A 17,689-nucleotide genomic window follows, 5' to 3' on the forward strand; every position below is an offset into this window, starting at 1 on the left:
TGTAATGGCATTTTCAAATTTACATTAAAGTTTAACTAATCACAGTACTTCATGTATTAATTGAATAAAACTTATTAACATCAGAAAATAAAGGCTCGAAAAATGAAAGGCTCGCAAGAAGAAAAGAAGGATGGAAAAAATCTATATTCTCGCTAAACATTATTAAAACAGAATAAGAAATTAGTAAACACACATAAGTAAGTTCCAGTTAGTAAATACTTATGATTTGTAAAATAAAACTCAAATAAAATTTGCCATACTCACGCATTAATAGAAATAAATAAAAATAATAGCATAAAATACAGGGGAGAAAATTAATGGAAATTGGCTTACCTTAAGATAAAAGAAAAAATTTCTCCCGATCCTCCCAGGAAAGGTTGCTTGAAACGGCGTCCACAAATGCGCTCCTAGATCCCTGCTGAGCAACTTAGGGGGGCAAAATGTCACAAAAGAACTGAACCGAGCTCTTACGGAGGGCCGGAACCCTCGGGGTACGCATGACGTGATATCACGTCATCAGCACCAGGGGATAGCGCACCATGACGTGATATCACGTCATGCCGCACTCAAGGTGTTAAAATTTGGATGGCTGTGGATTGCGAAAATATGTACATTGTAAATTTGCAAATCTACGCAGGTAAACATGGAGATATGCGTGAAATACAGCAAGGGAAGCGGGTAGTAATGGATCTGGTGAGTCACTTGAGTGGGTCTGGTCGAAACATCACCACAGATAATTTTTTTACAAGTTTTGATCTTGGCCAAGATTTATTAAAATTATCCCTAACACTCGTGGGTACAATGCGAAAAAATCGCAGGGAATTGCCACCAATAATGCTCCCATCACAAAACAGGGAGATTAATTCCTCAAATTTTGCATTTTCCCATAACACACTTTTGACTTCTTATGTCCCCAGCAAAGGAAAATCAGTGGTATTATTGTCTACTCAACATAAGGCATTTGAAATATGTTCCTCTGAAAAGAAAAAACCAGAAGTAATTCTCTATTACAACTCAACAAAATTTGGTGTGGATACTGTGGATCAAATGGCTCGACAGTATTCTGTAAAAAGAGGGACATCTACACCTACATCTACATCTACACAATACCCTGCGAGCCACCTATAGGGTGTTTGGCAGGGGGTGACCAATCACCAACATGCAGCATGCAAGAGGACAGCCACATGCACACCACACAGTCAAAGAAATATTACGCACACCAGAAAAATATACATGCTCATTCATAAAAAAAAATGCCAATGGTTAGAAATTCCTAGAGCAAATACATGCAAGGTTAGAACTACGAAAAACATGCAATGGGTGAACCTAGCGAGCGTCCCCATTAATCCTTTCAATTGAGACAACGTTGCTATCCTTAATAGTACGAGGGAAGAATGACATTTTAAATCTCTCTGTTTTGCAGTCTATTTCTTTTATTTTTTTCTCATGATCGCGTCTACTATAGTACGATGGTAAACGAAGGATATGCTTCACGTCGTCTGAGAAAATATTATCTTCGAGTTTCCTAAGTAAGTTAAGCCTATACTTCGATCTACGCTCCTGTAAAGATTCCCATCCTAACTCGTTTAACATACTTGAAACGCTGCACTTTTTGTCGTAACAACTCATCACAAATCTGGCCGCCCTGCGCTGTACTCGATTAATTTCACTTATTAGTCCTACCTCGTAAGGGTCCCACACCCTAGCAGCATATTCCAAGTGAGGCCTCACTAGAGTCAGGTAGCTTATTTCTTTCACCTTTTTTGGGCATTTACCGAGAATTCTTTTTACAAATCCAAGTTTACGGTTAGCTTTCCCGCATACTTCACGTATGTGCTTACCCCACGAAAGATCCCGAGTAATGGTGACCCCCAAGTATTTAACGAATTCGGTATTTGGTAGTGGAATCCCGTTAGCGGTGTAGCTCTTTCTTGAAGATATATCCTTTTCCCAAAAATTCATCACCATACTCTTTTCAAGATTTAATTCTAACTCCCAAGTACTGCACCAGTCATTTACGGCAACGAGGTCCTTTTGTAATGCTAATCTATCGCTAAGGTCGTAAATTTCACGGTATACCACTATATCATCTGCGAAGAGGCGGATTTTGCTCGTGACCACGGTGGTTATATCATTAATGTAAAGAAGGAACAAAAGAGGGCCGATAACACTTCCTTGGGGTACGCCTGAGGTAACTTGAATTGTATCCGAGCTAACTCCATCCAAAACAACTCTCTGTTCGCGATCCTTTAGGAAATCCTTGATCCAACCAATAACGTGTGTATCTATGCCGTATGCTTCCAACTTTTGAATCAGCTTTAAATGCGGAACTTTATCGAATGCTTTTCTGAAGTCTAAAAATATGGCGTCGACTTGAACATATCTGTCACCCGCGGATAAGATGTCGTGAACGAAGAGAGCAAGTTGAGTTTCACATGATCTCCCTTTTCTAAACCCGTGCTGCTCTTTTGCTAACAGATTTTGGCTATCAAGATGAGCCATTATCGAACTGAAAATAATGTGTTCCAATATTTTGCAAGAAATGGAAGTAAGTGAAATTGGACGGTAGTTACTAGGCTTTTCCCTATCCTCACCTTTAAATATAGGCGTGACGTTCGCTGTTGTCCAATCTTTAGGGACTGTGTGTTCTGCTAGAGATTTTTCGAACACTATCTTCAAGTAAGGCGCTATCTCTGACGCTGATTCCTTATACACTCGAGCTGGAATGAGATCAGTGCCTGTCGATTTCTTTGGATCAATAGAGCTGAGTTGTTTTTCTAAACCACTGTTTGAAATACAGATAGACGGCATCTGCTCTTGGTAGAGTCGAGGTAGAGGTGTTGATATATTGGTCGTGAAATTAGAGAAGATACTATGGAAAAAGTTATTTAAGAGATTAGCTTTATCTCGATTGTTCGTCACTCTTTCGCCACGTTCATTAATGAGTGAAGAGACTGTAGCGCAATTTCCCTGTACCTCCCTCACATATGACCAGAAAGCCTTAGAGTTGTCATCTAAATATTCGCCCAATATTTTTGTTTTGAATTCACTCAACGCCTCCCTAAGCGTTTTTTCGTCTCTTTTTTCAATTTTTTATAATCTTCACGCATTTCTTGTATTTTCTCACAGGTAAGTCCCGCATGTATCTTTTTTATTTTAGCGTGAATTGCTCTCTGTCGCTTAAGAGCTTTACGGACTTTAGCATTGTACCATCTCGGTTCAGTATTAAAACGTTTTAACTTACTGGGAATCGTTTTATCCACGGCTTTCTGCATAATACTAGTGAAATTCTTCCATGCTTCGTTTACCCCAAGATTGAGAGTGGCGTCTTTGAAAACAGTGAATGAGTTCGTCAAGTACTGCTTTAACCCTTCAAAATTCGCTTTATGGTATAAATAGACCCTTCTGCTTGACACAGGTTTTCTATCGGAGACGATACGAAACTTTCCATGCACTGCCTTGTGGTCACTTATACCAGCCACAGCCTCAGTTCTGATAACGCACTCTGGAATATTCGTTGCTAAGAGGTCTAGTATGTTGTTACCCCTGGTTGGTGTATCTACTAGCTGAGTCAAGGAATTGGAATAGAATGAGTAAAGCAAAGTTTCGCACAGGTCCTTGTCTTTCCCTCCATTTTTAAAACAGTATTTTTCCCAATCGATTGATGGAACATTAAAATCGCCGCCAATTATGACACTACTACGATTTTTCTGAGAAGTGAAACGTCTTATCTGGTTATCTAACTCTAAAACTGAATCTATGCTTGAATCTGGTGGTCTATAATATGCGCATATAAAGTATCTCTTAGCTGAGCATTCGATTGAGCACCAAACACTTTCCAATTCACTATCTCCAAAATTCTCGGCTCTGCTTTTGATCTCATCTTTGACGGCAATGAATACTCCTCCTCCTGTTCTCGTTTTACGGTCCTTTCTACGGGACTAGACGATGGCCATTGGCTATCTTCTTTGATATCGTGGACCTTGCAGGTATAAATGCATATCAAATGTATTTGAGAAAATACCCCTCTTTCCGCGGAAAAAATTCTAGGCGGCGGTTCCTTTTAGAATTAGCAAAAGAATTGATAACGCCTGAAATTCATCGTCGAATAGGAAAAACCGGTTGCCAAACAAAAAGAATTCAGACTGCCATAAAAAATGCTGGGATTGGCAACATTCTGCCAGAAAATGAAATCGAAATTATGTCCAAAAATAAGCGTGGTAGATGTTGCATATGCCCACGTAGGAGTGACAAAAAAACCAATACTCATTGTAATATTTGCAATAGATATGTGTGTAGTAATCATGTTCAAAAGAGAAGCATCTGTATGCAATGTGACGGTAATGGTAGTGGAGATAAAGATTCAGATTAAAATTTGCCACAAATATTTTGAGTCATCAGAATTTGTTAAAATATTTTATTTTTATTACAATTTCTTTGTAAATTGTAATAACAAAGTTTTAAAATTACAGTGCAAATGTTAAATTTTAAAAATATGCATTCAGATAATCAAACTATGTACTTAAATATGTAGTTCTATTGTGTCCTCATTCAATTCTAAAAATTGTAATATTTTTAATTTTTTGTAAATTATCCAATGTATATATTGGAGTGGGATTTTTCTGTTAATTGACCTGTTATGTGTTCAAATAAAATATTCATTAATATAAGTCATTGGAGTATTATTTTTCATTTAAAAAAATAATATCCACGATGGGGTCAAAAAAGACCCCAAGTAGGTAGGACGTAATTTTTTTAGTAACAGGTGGCGAGGGTTAATAACATTTTACTAGTATCTATGAACTTATCAATCGTCGGAAACAAATTATTCCAATGATTAAAGCATTGGACCAAACTAGAAAAACCGTGGTTACTGAAGAAGTAAGATACACAGGCAATAAATCTTAGTGGTCCAACGTTTTGGACACACCAGCTTGTTTAAAAACACTAATCTGCCTCATTTAGTTGAGGCTATCCAATTCGAGGCAATAGTTCTTTGTTAACATTCGAATAACAAATGATTATAGTGTTACCAACCATTCAGTATTTAATAAGTTGAAATCGATGTTACATTTTTAATTGTTTTTTAATGGAATATTCCTCTGTACACAACATTGATTCCTCTTTATAACATTTATTTAAGATTAAACGTCGCTACCTGTATAATAACACTTATTCTCTTATTCAGTCGAGGAACTAGTACTTCGAAATGCGTTGTTGACATCCGAATAACATAAATTGGTAGAGTTTAAAAACTCTTAGCCGAAGAGTGTGTAATACAAAGTATTCAATATCATATTTAGAAATATACTAAAGCAAGAGATGGTGCTTATTGATCGAAAACATAGTTTTTAATCGTTAATTTCATTCGCAAACCTCTTTCCCAGTACAAGCGTAAATACATTTTTACATTCTCAATAGTCGCCAGACCTCCCTTTATCAAATCAGTCTCGTAGCTTGGTAGCTCCACTTAAATGTCCTAATGTGCTATACTTTGTATTACACACTCTTCGGCTAAGAGTTTTTAAACTCTACCAATTTATGTTATTCGGGTGTCAACAACGCATTTCGAAGTACTAGTTCCTCGACTGAATAAGAGAATAAGTGTTATTATACAGGTAGCGACGTTTAATCTTAATAAGATCTCTCATGTGTCTCAGGATCGAGATCGTATGAGGCATTTTTTCCCTTAAAAAGTGCTTATTTTATCACTTAATCGCATGTGTTTTAGCGCATAGTCCTGTGAATTAAAACTAAATATTTCACATAGAGTGCAATCTGTTTAGTACGAATGTTGCCTATGAAGCACTCTGCTGTAAAAATTTAAGTTCCTTGTTGACTACACCGCTTATACTGGCTTATACCGCTGATGTGTTGATATACCCCATGTGAAATACGTTGCTGCCAGCCTAACTGCGCAGTTTGGGCCTTTAGGCTTGGCCTTCACACAGGAGTGACGGATTTCACATGGGGTGAATTTCAGGGAAATGCGCATGGCTATTTGGGGGGGGAACTACGCAGTTTGGTAGGAGTCACATTTATTTCCCACAAGAGTTGGGAATTTCGGTTCATTTGGTGGAGTCGGTTCATGGGATTTGATTCGCGGCAATGAATCGGTACTTTAAATCGTTCATAATTAACCGAATGAACCGTGGGAATCTCAAATCCATGTGAATATCGAATCCATATGAATATTCGATCAATCTGAATCTGTGTGAATCTTGAATAAATAATGCATACGTAATCAGAAGCAGATCCAGGATTTTTTTGGGGAGGGGGGGGGTTCTCCGTTATACACAAAAGAAAACGAAAGTATTGATAATCGTGCAAAAATCTTGCCTATTTTTTTAAGCGTCTAGGGGGAGGGGGTGGAAATCCCGCCTATTTGTATAAATGATTGATCGCCCCCTGCCAAACACCCTAGAGGTGGCTCGCAGGGTATTATGTAGATGTATTAACCATACTTGAATCGGTCAACCTACAGCATTTAAAATATTCCAAAAGCTTTTATAACGTTCTACGAAATCAGTGCATATCAGTTCTGTCACACTAAAATACACACTGCATACACCTGCGAGTCAAATCAATGGTAATTATGGTGAACAGTTCTTTTTTATTGTCAACCTATATGGCCATTCGTCAGAATCTAATGAAAATTCATCGCCTTTCATAGGTAGCATCTACGCAGTCTCGCCTAATTAAAAGAGCTCTTATCGAAGGCATTGGATTCGGCGGTTCATTTTGAACGATTTGGATTCGGCGGATCATTTGAACGAATCGGATTCGGCGGTTCATTTCGAACGAAAAAATCGTGATATCAAGTCCCGTTCAAGCCCTCGAATCGTTCATTTGAACGATTCATTAATGAACGACACAGCTCTATTTCCCATCAAGCCGAAGAGGCGCTCCGGTACGCAGTTTGACTTCGCAGAATCCGTTGGAGATTCAAAGAAAAAAACGACGCAGTTTTTGGGATCATCATGCTTCTCAAGGGGTTGAGTAAATGGGGGAAAACTGCTCAGGGGCTGCGCTGGGATCAGTGGGTAGGGGAAGTGCGCCTGCGCGGTGGGGCTGGAGCCTCATTGGTTACCCATCTGGCCGTCCGTCCAATGATCTGCCTCGAGCGCCTCAAGGGATCGCCGCCCACTGTCATTTCGTCACTTCTTCCCTGAGTCCCGCAGAAAGTGGTCGGAGCCTGGCGTCCACCCTGTCCGCGTACGCTGAGATTCAGTGCCCTGAAGTTTGCTGTACTCAGGATGCGCCGTGAGCTTCCAACGTTATCTGCATTTGTTGGAAGACCTGTTGCTATTCCTGTGTTTTGGACCAATATCTTCGTTGGGGCCTGTACGCGAATCTGTCATCTTCCGTGAGTAAATTTTTTTCCTCAGTTTCATTTGTATTTGTTTGAATTCGGATTATCGCAGATGATAGCTCCGAAAAATCAGTGTCGTTTTGATTACAAGTTTGGGAGGTAGCCGGTGTTTTCCAGTGAATATATATATATATATATATATATATAGTGGCATTTCTTCATTATTCGCAATTTTGCAATCGGTTTTAGCGATCGGGAAATAAATGCCTTCACGGAAAAAATTGTGTTTTAATTGGAAAGATTAATAATGAACTCGAGCATTTAGATCAGCTAGAATTGTTGAAATACAACTGCACTTATGTTAAAGAGTTCAAATTTAATTTATAGTGGACGTTTTTTCCTTGTAATATTTGCAGATCATTTTCCCGATGCATGAAGATTTTATTCACGACAAATGATTTTATAGTTTCGCATTGCACGAGTGTTGCATTGTTTAGTGAGCGCTGTATTTACAATGGCTGAAATACATTAATCTCAAAACATGATAGTCTTAAATTTTTTCACAAGTGCGTTCATCTTCATTTAATTACGTGCTTCTCGTAGGTAATTGTTTTTCATAGATTTTTTTACTTTTCGAGATGAAGAAATTTTCCGTTGAAATCTCTCACTTATTATTGTGCCTGTTTGAATCGGTTGTTTTGGCGTTAAGAATTGTTTTTGTTCATAAATCATGCTGAACCAGTGCGAAGATATTTTAGGGCCGGTGTTATAATGCCTGACTAAACTTCACGTTAACTAAGGTGGGGATAACGGTGACTATTGTAATTTACCGAGAGGTTGCATGTTATGGGCCGGCTTATTAATGTCTGGTTAAACTAGAGCTTACGCTTAGCGTCTGTTAAGTCCCGAAATTCTGTTGTGTAATTGACGGTCAAGTCAATTCTGGGCGTTAAAGTGGTATTCAAGCTAAACCGTGGATTTTCCCCGGGTAAACGGTTAACGGGAAGATTGTTGATTAAAGGTTGGCGTGAAGGTTAAAAGTGACGGACGTTTTGAAATGCTGAAGTACCCTACGATATTACAATAAGAAATAATTGACCAAGCGCGGCATCCTCCGTTTTGCTCCGTATCTACGATGTTCAATTCACAATATTTTTAGCACCATAATAACAATGTAATAAGTGAAATATTTTCTTAAAAAGGGTGATTTATCTGCAGCAGACCTCTTGTTTTCATGCTCTTAGAAGTATTCTTCGGTTATACGCAACGAGATCCTAAACTAACCTCTGTAGTTTGATTTTCGGTAACTGTGTTTAGCAGTTAGTCTTGATGTTCAGCAATTGCTGGTAATCCGTTTTCGGTTGTGTTTGTTGCTGGCGGTTTTGTGTTTACGTGGTTATTGTTTTATTGCTGAGGTTGGTTGAATGCTCTTCTCGGTCTATGGTACTTGAAGTGGGGGTTTTCTTCGTATGTCCAAATGGGTGTAATTAGTGTGTTTTGTGTTTTTTGTTGGGAGTCTTCAAATGCTTTTGCGGTGTCGTGGAGGAATTGTGGTATTGTTTTAATTTTCAGATTGTTGTGTATGTAGCTGTTGCGGACGTACCAGGGTGCGTCCGTGATTCTTCTTAGGGCCCGTTTTTGGAGGACTTCCAGCTTCCGTAGATAATCACCATCCAATGAATACTGTCTATTCTGTGGACTGCAGTCGGAGATAGTGTGCTCAACCCCTGAGAATAATGCAATATTTGTGACTGTGGTGGCGTTTGTTATGATTTGTAGTAGCCGAAGTGTTGGTTAAAAATGATAAAATTACATATCGTATGATAGGAAGGAGATGAAACTGGAGTGTAGGTATATAAATCTATTATACTCTGATTTCGCTGTCTTCATCAAAGAATTCCAAATGTGACGGTGTTTACAACTACAGTTTTAATTCGAGGAACAGCCAAGTTTCGTATTTGGCAATCGAAAGAGAGAAAAAGATCGTACTATTTGCATTCTGATTTCGTAGCATGTGAAGTTTCACAATTAATAGTGAGGATATATGTGTTATGAGGTGAAAGGGGGTACGCTGTTCAAATGCTTTCGCGGTTCCTTTTCCAAAGATATGATTGTCTAAGTACCACTTTAAAAATTGTAGGTAGCACCATAAACAACATGTGGCGTATTTATTGGAGATAAATATATGGGAATGATTTGGGAAGTGAAAGATTGCTTGAAAAGAAAGGACTTAGCACGTTTTGTACGTAGTATATACAAGATGCTGTTCGAGTTATCTTTGGAAGCTGAGAAAGGCAAATCGATTCAACCAATATCCCTCGTGTGGGTAAAAAAGTAAGAATGACGGATTTATAATAAGATGGTTGATGTATTAATTATTAATGAACTCGTTTGGCAAATTATCATTTCGAGTGTGGAAGTTAACTAATTATTGTGACTTCTGTGACTTAAGTAATGAACTGTCATCCTTCTGATAGAAAAATATTTGGGAAGGCACCTTAAAAAAGAGAGTGAATTACTATCTCATGTGTAGTTTCTCTTCTTTGCATATTGTTGTGTGTTGCCTTCAACAGAAATGAAATGTGAATTTAGAGCCGAAGTATTGTTCTTAGTCAAACACGGGTTATGTACTGTTAAAAACTCCTTGCAAATTATCTGCCAACAAATGTAGCTTCAGAGCCATAGAATCAGTGGTGCCTATCTAGATACCTCAGGTTAATACATGCTTATCATAAATAATTATAATTGTATGTACTGATGAAACCTTGCAAATTATCTACCATCAAATGTAGCTTCAGAGCCATAGAATCAGTGGTGCCTATCTAGATAGCTCAGGTTAATGCAATGTGCCATTTGGTTACCAATACTAGGTTATATTTTTTCAGATTTGAATATTTTAACTTACTGAAAGTAAATAAATCGATGCATAATCCTTAATAAGTTTGATTTTCTTCCACGCATTTGAGCCTTAATTCATGGATAGAATTTGGACCCTTACACCTAAAGACTCGAGGAATATCAAAGGCTGGATTAATCAAAGAAATATTTTAAGGTTCTCAAGCATCACCTGCTGAGGGAATGTTTGAAACAACCAGAGTCAGTTGTATTTCTTATAATATTTAGCCTGCTGGGCTACCCTGGCTATTGGGGAAGATGTTGTCCGTGTACATATGTATTGTATTTGTTCATGAGGTTGAATTTATAGGAATTGACTTCATTCACCGCCCATTATTTACCATGTTCATTGGTGACCACTGAAAATTTTTCATCGATAAGCTCTTTGAAAGTCTTAAATGGGATTCTTGGTATGGTTTCTTCCTTAAATATTAAACTTTAATACTACTTGTCGACGTTCATATAACTAATACTTTTAATAAGTTTCAAAAGGATAAGTTAAGTCATATGCCTATATGGAACAGCCATTTTACATCACATATGTGGTACACTTTTTAATTTCTTTGGATTTCAAACCCCTATGTAGGTTTCATTTATTTTTTCCTCCTCCATCCATTGGGCAATCAATAATGAGTACCAAATTTCAAAAATCCATTAGGCATAATATCTTCAACATCTCATTCCATTATTTAAAGTCATGAAGTAATCTACTCACGAAGGTGGACATAGTTCTTTGTATTCCTTCCATTTATTATAGAACAATTGTCTCCTTGCCCTTGCTTGTTACTAAAAATCCTAAATCACTGTTGTCCGCATCTCAAGCTTGATGCACACTTCTTATAAGTCATTTATATATCTAATTCATCTCCTGCATTAATTCCCTTACCTCACTTAACATGTCTAGCCTTTCCTACTTTTTTCCCTCTGTCAATATTTTCTATATATTCCTGTGTACCCCTATTCTTATCCTTTATCTGGGTCAATAACAGTTTCACACCTAACCTTCCTCCATATCTCTTAACCAGACTTTTATTTGCACTTTGGTGCAGTGATTATTCCCGTAAATCTCCTCTTTTTATTTATTCCCTGTCTGTCTCACTCCGATCTCTACTCCTGGAGATGTATTTTAACATGCATAGCAGCAATTTATGTAATGAGAAACAGTCTATGATCATGTCGCAAAGGCAAATTTTCTTAAAAGATTTACGAAAGTGGAGTGGATGTAAGAGAAATTTCTTCTTTACTCACTTCTAAAATAGAACATGGTATGATAAAATTCTATGAGGAGGTCATATTATCCCAGTTATGGTCATGAAAGCATATACATTTCATAATAGCGAGTGATGTCATTGGGGTGCTATCAGAGATTGTTTGGGGCCACATTCGAAAGAATACCCCCAGAGGTAGTTAGTGAAAAAATGACTAGCTGTGACACCTGGTAACAGCATAATTCCTTTGAAAACTCAAATCCAAAAATGACAGGTGCAGTGCAGTAGTTGCTGGAATACTTATGCTTTAAATGAAATACAAATAAATTCTTTGCATGCTATGTAAATAACTGTATGTTTGTACATGCCCTATCCCTCCCCCCGCCCACCACCCCCCTAGAGCTGAAGGATCTGGAGCAGGCATGTATTAGGGCTTTCCGTGCGTTTTCTGAACCAGGAATCAACCGCGCCCATTAGAAAGAACACAACCAATCCCCGTCCACCGTTTTTCCTCCCTCCATCTTTGCCCTCCGCCCTGCACCCTTCCTTATGCCCTTTCCTCACTTTCCCTCCTCTTCTCACTTGAGAAAGATGGGCTGCGTCCCATCGAAAATTTGTAAAAACAACCTTTCCCCGTAAGTTCCTCACTTTTATTTTATTTTTCGTTTTTCTATAAATCTTTAAGTTTTTTTGTGTGCCCACCCTAGGGCAAGAAGAAGTTCCTCTATATTATTTATATATATATATATATATATATATATTCAATGTTTTGCAGAAATGCGATGCAATGTAGCACATAATATGAAAGTTTAAAAACACAGTCACCAAAAATAGACACAAAATAAAAAAAAAAAAGAAAACACTCACACGAAAATTAAACTGAGAGACTTTCGCGGTTGTAGCCGCTTCATCAGTCAAGGAGATAATGAGGTGGGAAGGAGTGTTTTGGAAAAAGGAGTGTGTTGGCAAAAGGGGAAAAGGTGATGGGAGGAGGGAAGGGGTGTATTGGGGCGGGGCTAACAGGATACATTCAAACCAGGCTGTTTATTGGCTTGCAGGCGCCAGATGCATGCCAATTCGAGGGTGTGGAGATTGAGGGGCGAGTCAGTGGGTGGCAGGGAGGCAATGATAGAAACTTTGAAACATAGATTAAACATGGAATCATGCAATAAACAATGTGTGGGGACCGGGAGAGATGCATGTGGGGATGACGGACAGCAGGAGGCGCGGTGATTATTTATTCTAAGGTTGAGAGGGGTGGTGCATTGGCCTATATAAAAAGCGGGGCAGAAGTTGCATTGAAGGAGGTATATGATGTTGGTGGAGGTACAGGTGGTGGAAGGAAATATCGGGAGGAATTTAAGTTTGGAGAGGAAAGAGGCTGGGGGTGGAGAGAAAATTTTGCAGGTTTTACATCTAGGACGGTTGCACGGCGAGGGTGGGGTAGTGGGGACTGAATTCAATTTTTGAAGGGGGCGGGTGGCTTTGAAGATGGTGCTGAGGTTAGGTGGTCTCTTATACGTGATCCGTGGAAGAGAGGGGAAAATTTGTGAGGTGGATTTGTGGTTGGAGAGAATGGGATACAAGTCCTTCAGGATGTCCTGTAAGGCATGAGCACCGGGGAAGTAAGTGGTGAGAAGAGATGGAGAGCAATTTTTTGGCACGGGGTTTATTGGACCTGTAGGGTTTTTTTCTAATTTTGTTGATTAACAGTTTATCGGGATACCCGCGGCGTTCTTCTCTAGGTCTTCGGGGTTGTTGCAGATTTTGTGACCACGGACGGAGAGAGAGAAAGGGATTGAACGTTTGGTATGTGGTGGGTGGCAACTGTCATAGTGGAGGTATTGCTGTCTGTTGGTGGCTTTAATGTGGACAGATGTATTGAATTTGTTATTTTCGGAGAGAAGAATGTCCACATTTAGGAAAGTGATGTTGGTGTTAGAGATGGAAGAAGTGAAAGAAACTGAGGCGGAAGAGTTAAGTGATGAGACAAAGGTGTTAAGGGAATTGACGTCATGCGGCCAGAGAATAAATATGTCGTCAATGTATCTGAGCCAGAGGAGAGGTTTTAGAGGGTAATTTGATAGGAAATTTTCTTCGAACAGGCCGAGGAAGAGATTTGCATAGGAAGGGCTAAACCTACTTCCCATAGCACAGCCGGAGATTTGGAGATAGTGGTTGTTATTAAAAGAGAAGGCATTGTGGGTGAGAATGAAATGGGAAAGATCAAGAAGAAATTCAGTGCTAGGGTTTTGAGGAGTGGGTCGTAATGAAAGATGGTGGCGGAGAGCAGCGAGTCCCTCAGAATGAGGGATTGAAGTGTAAAGTGAGGTTACATCAATAGTGGCCATGATAATGGGCTGATTGGGGGGAGGGAAATGGAATTGAGTTTAGAAAGGAAGTCATGAGAATCTTTGATGTATGAAGGAAGGGACTGAACGAAGGGCTGGAGATAGAAATCAACAAAGGCCGAGATGCGTTCCGTAGGAGAGTTTCTAGAGGAAACTATAGGACGGCCTCGATTATTAGCTTTATGAATTTTTGGAAGGATGTAGAAAGATGGCGAGGTGGGGTGAGCTGGTAAGAGAAGGGAAATGTCAGATGGGCTTAAACCTTCGGGGGGACCTTTTGTTTTTAGAAGTTCGTTCAATTCTCCGGTCAAGTTTTTTGACAAAATCTATGGTTAAAAAAAAGTCTATGAATTAACAACAAAATAATAGTATAGACCACCCACTCAACACAACTCATTTATGCCTACATTTATAAAACTCAATTTTGGGGGCTATATTACGGGTTTAATAATATGTATTTATTTCGATTGAATTTCATTTCTTATATGTATTCAATTCTTGAGGCTACCATCGAGCTCCACCCGTTACCCCCCAACCAACCTTCCAAAGGACACGATTGTGAAAGCACATCAATTACTCTGACGAAATTATTTTTTGATTTTTTTCGAATTTTGGCTGAATTTCTCCATCTCATTTGCACGATATTGCCCATCCATGCCTGCGTTCTATACTGCACACGGATTTTGATGCTACAATTATCATTTGTACCGTCCTTTTATCTCCTTGTGTGTGGCAGGGAAAAGGTACTTTTAATACAGATCTATCCGTAACAAGTTCTTCCAAGTTTTTGTTTGTCATCCCAGCTACTATTGGTGTTTGATTTGCCTCAATTGGTTCCCAGTCAACCAAGTCAATATAATTTTGAGCATCGAAGTTTAGAAAGATTTTGTGCTTCCCGGCGAATGGACTGAGTGAAGAGTTCTCGGGATCGCCACCGGGTCAGGAACTCCATATCTGCCTACGTTTCGATGTCCGACTCGGTCATCCTCCTCAGGGCTGTGAATGAACAAAACATGTTCGTCATCTCATCAGATCATTACCCATGAAATTTTCGGGTACAAAAAATATCACGCACTCCACTCCACCCGGCACCCGGTACGCTTTCCCTCTATTCTAACGATTGCTTCAATCCTCCCGTAATCCTTTGGAAGGTTGGTTGGGGGGATACAGGTGGAACTCGATGGTAGCCTCTTCCTCGTGGTGAGTTCTGGGTAGTTTCTTAACAAAAATAGCAGAGAGCTACTCAGTGAAATGCTTGGTGTTCAGGTTGTTTTTTCTCAGCCTTGGCTGAATTTCTTGTTGAAAATAGCTACACAAGTACGTTATTCGTCATTATGATTGATGTTAATTTCAAATAATTTACCTTATTATTACTATTGTGGGATTATTTACTACCACATGATGACTTATTTGATAAGAAATGAAATTCAATCGAAATAAATATTATTTTACCTTCAATTTAGCCCCCAAAATGGAGTTTTGGAAATGTAGGTAAAAATGAGTTGTGTTGTGCGGGAGGTCTATACTCTAATTTTGCATTTTTTTTTTTTTAACCATTGATTTTGTCAAAAAAACTTCAATTTTCACTTTCATAAACTATAAACATGTATCCACTATCATTTCGCAACTTTCCCGCACAGGGCAAATTTGTTCAGGAAAAAAAAAACTTTTTTTGGCCTACCCTAGTATAAACGCCTTAAAAACACACCTTTTTTTCCCGGAAATTGCATTGATTGATTTTCAAGATGCACAGTCAGAGCGGTCACTTTTGGGAGGGAGGCCCCCCGCTCGGAGGGTCTGGTCAGAGGGTGAGCTCAGAGACGAGTGGGGGTGGGCTCATTGAGGAAAGGGTTTTGGATGAGCGTCATTTTGTAGTGCTTTGGTGAAAGTGCTGAGCGCGTGGCAGGGGGGAAGAAAAGGTACGCTCACAGCAGCCTGTCGTGTGTACGTACCAGGTACGTTCACGGTAGTGAAAGTGTTAAGCTAAGAGGGATACTTGTTGTCAATGGCAATCACCCATATTTTACCCATAGCTTTCTTGAACTTCTGTCTGCAAACATATGATTTTGGGGTTTTTTTTATACTTTCTTAGGTTTTGTTTGATGGCCTCATGGCATTACTTGTAATTGGGACTACTGTTGCGAATGTAAATTTGGTATTCTTTGGAAGGAGTGAAACGGAAGTGTGCGGAGAGCAAGTGACAACATTTGGGGAAACGTGCTTGAGGAGAATTTGAATGCAGTCAAATATCTTGGAAGCTTATACCATTGATTTTTAATCAGGTAAAATATTAGAATATGTCGAAATCTTAACCCTTTCCTACCAGCACCTGCACTTTGAAGTTTTCAGTGCTATGAGTAGCATGAGAATATTTTAAACCTCTCAGTAGGCAGCTTTTTTTGTGTAGATCCCCTGGTATTATTGTCCCTCAGATTTGATACGCAACGCAAGGGGCCTGAGGCTGCAATTGCCCATCCCATATCCCACTTTCTTGTCTCGACCCTCTCACTCCATCTTAGCTCGAATCCATGGTCAACTTATCGCATTACCAGTGTTTTCTTTCAACCATATGTTGCATTTGATTTTCAACAATATACATCAGAGGAATTACGTACATTTTTTAAGCTTGTGGGATTTTAAATAGATTTCTACCATTAATAATGACAAAAGTTAGTGAACATTACATTCTTAGTCTGTTAGTCCAATAGTCAGCTGTTTTTAATGCTAACATTTTCTTTAAAAATTGCTGATGCCCAGATCAAAAGGAGCAATTCATTTGAAAGTATAAAAAAATTGTTATTTGCCACAAAATTTATCCTTGAAAAAACTATTGATAATATGCAGTGCAACCTTAATGAAAGAGACTCTACGGTGCTCAAAGTAAAACACTCGCGTGTACACGTACATGTTATTTGGATGTCAACAAGGCCGGCCTCGGTGGCGGTGGGGTAAAGTCCTAGCCTGACAAACCGTAGGTCGCGGGTTCGAATCCTGCCTGGGTAGGTGATCCCTATCCAGGGCATGGATGTTTGTGTTGTACTTTGTTAATATTGGAAACCCTCGTTGTAAAAGGCCGTTATGTGCTATTTACTGTTGTTCTGTTTTAAGTGTTTTCTCTCCCCCCTTACAAGTACATGGAAACAAAATTTATTTACAAAAAAATCCCATCTAATCCAATATGGTTTTTAAATTATGTTTTCTCTCCCCCCTTACAAGTACATGGAAACAAAATTTATTTACAATATTATTTATAATATTAGTACCTGAGTAAGGGCATAAAATATAAAACTGGAGCAGTTAAACCAAAAATTTTATAATACCTAAATAACATCGTTGTAGGAGTCTGAGCCACGGCCATTGGAAGTGGGATACGTTAATTGTAAGTTGATGTTATCGACGACATATCATTCATTTAAATATGTAATTAGAACGATTTTGATGTTTACTAATGTCCGCTTAGCTTTTATACGTATACAATAACTTCATCCGTTTATTCGTAGGTACCGGAGAATTTGTCGTTTAGGACTGTCTGTGCTTGTATTATGGGGTGAATTCCAGTCAATGCAACTTTTGCTCCCTGACCTCGGAACATTTTTGTGCCAAAATAGTGTTATTTTCAACGTGACATCTCCCGTTAAGCTACTGCTAATAACCACAGTGCCAGTGGTTGTAATGCACAAAGTTTGACATGGTTGAAAAATATCAGCCAAGAGTTATCAGTGTTCCATCGTGATTGAATTGTAAAAAGTGCTATTACGCTATCGATAAATGTCTAACAGTAGTGTAAAAATTGTCAGTGGCATGCTAATCTCCGTTGTTCACCGTAGATATAACATTTCACGATCACGCTATTGGAACAAAAACTGTGTGTGATGTTTGTTATTCCATTATTTCAACGAATAGTAGTGAGGAAGGTCACCTGT

Source organism: Ischnura elegans (genome assembly GCF_921293095.1).
Source record: "Ischnura elegans chromosome 13 unlocalized genomic scaffold, ioIscEleg1.1 SUPER_13_unloc_3, whole genome shotgun sequence".
NCBI classification, from domain to species: domain Eukaryota; kingdom Metazoa; phylum Arthropoda; class Insecta; order Odonata; family Coenagrionidae; genus Ischnura; species Ischnura elegans.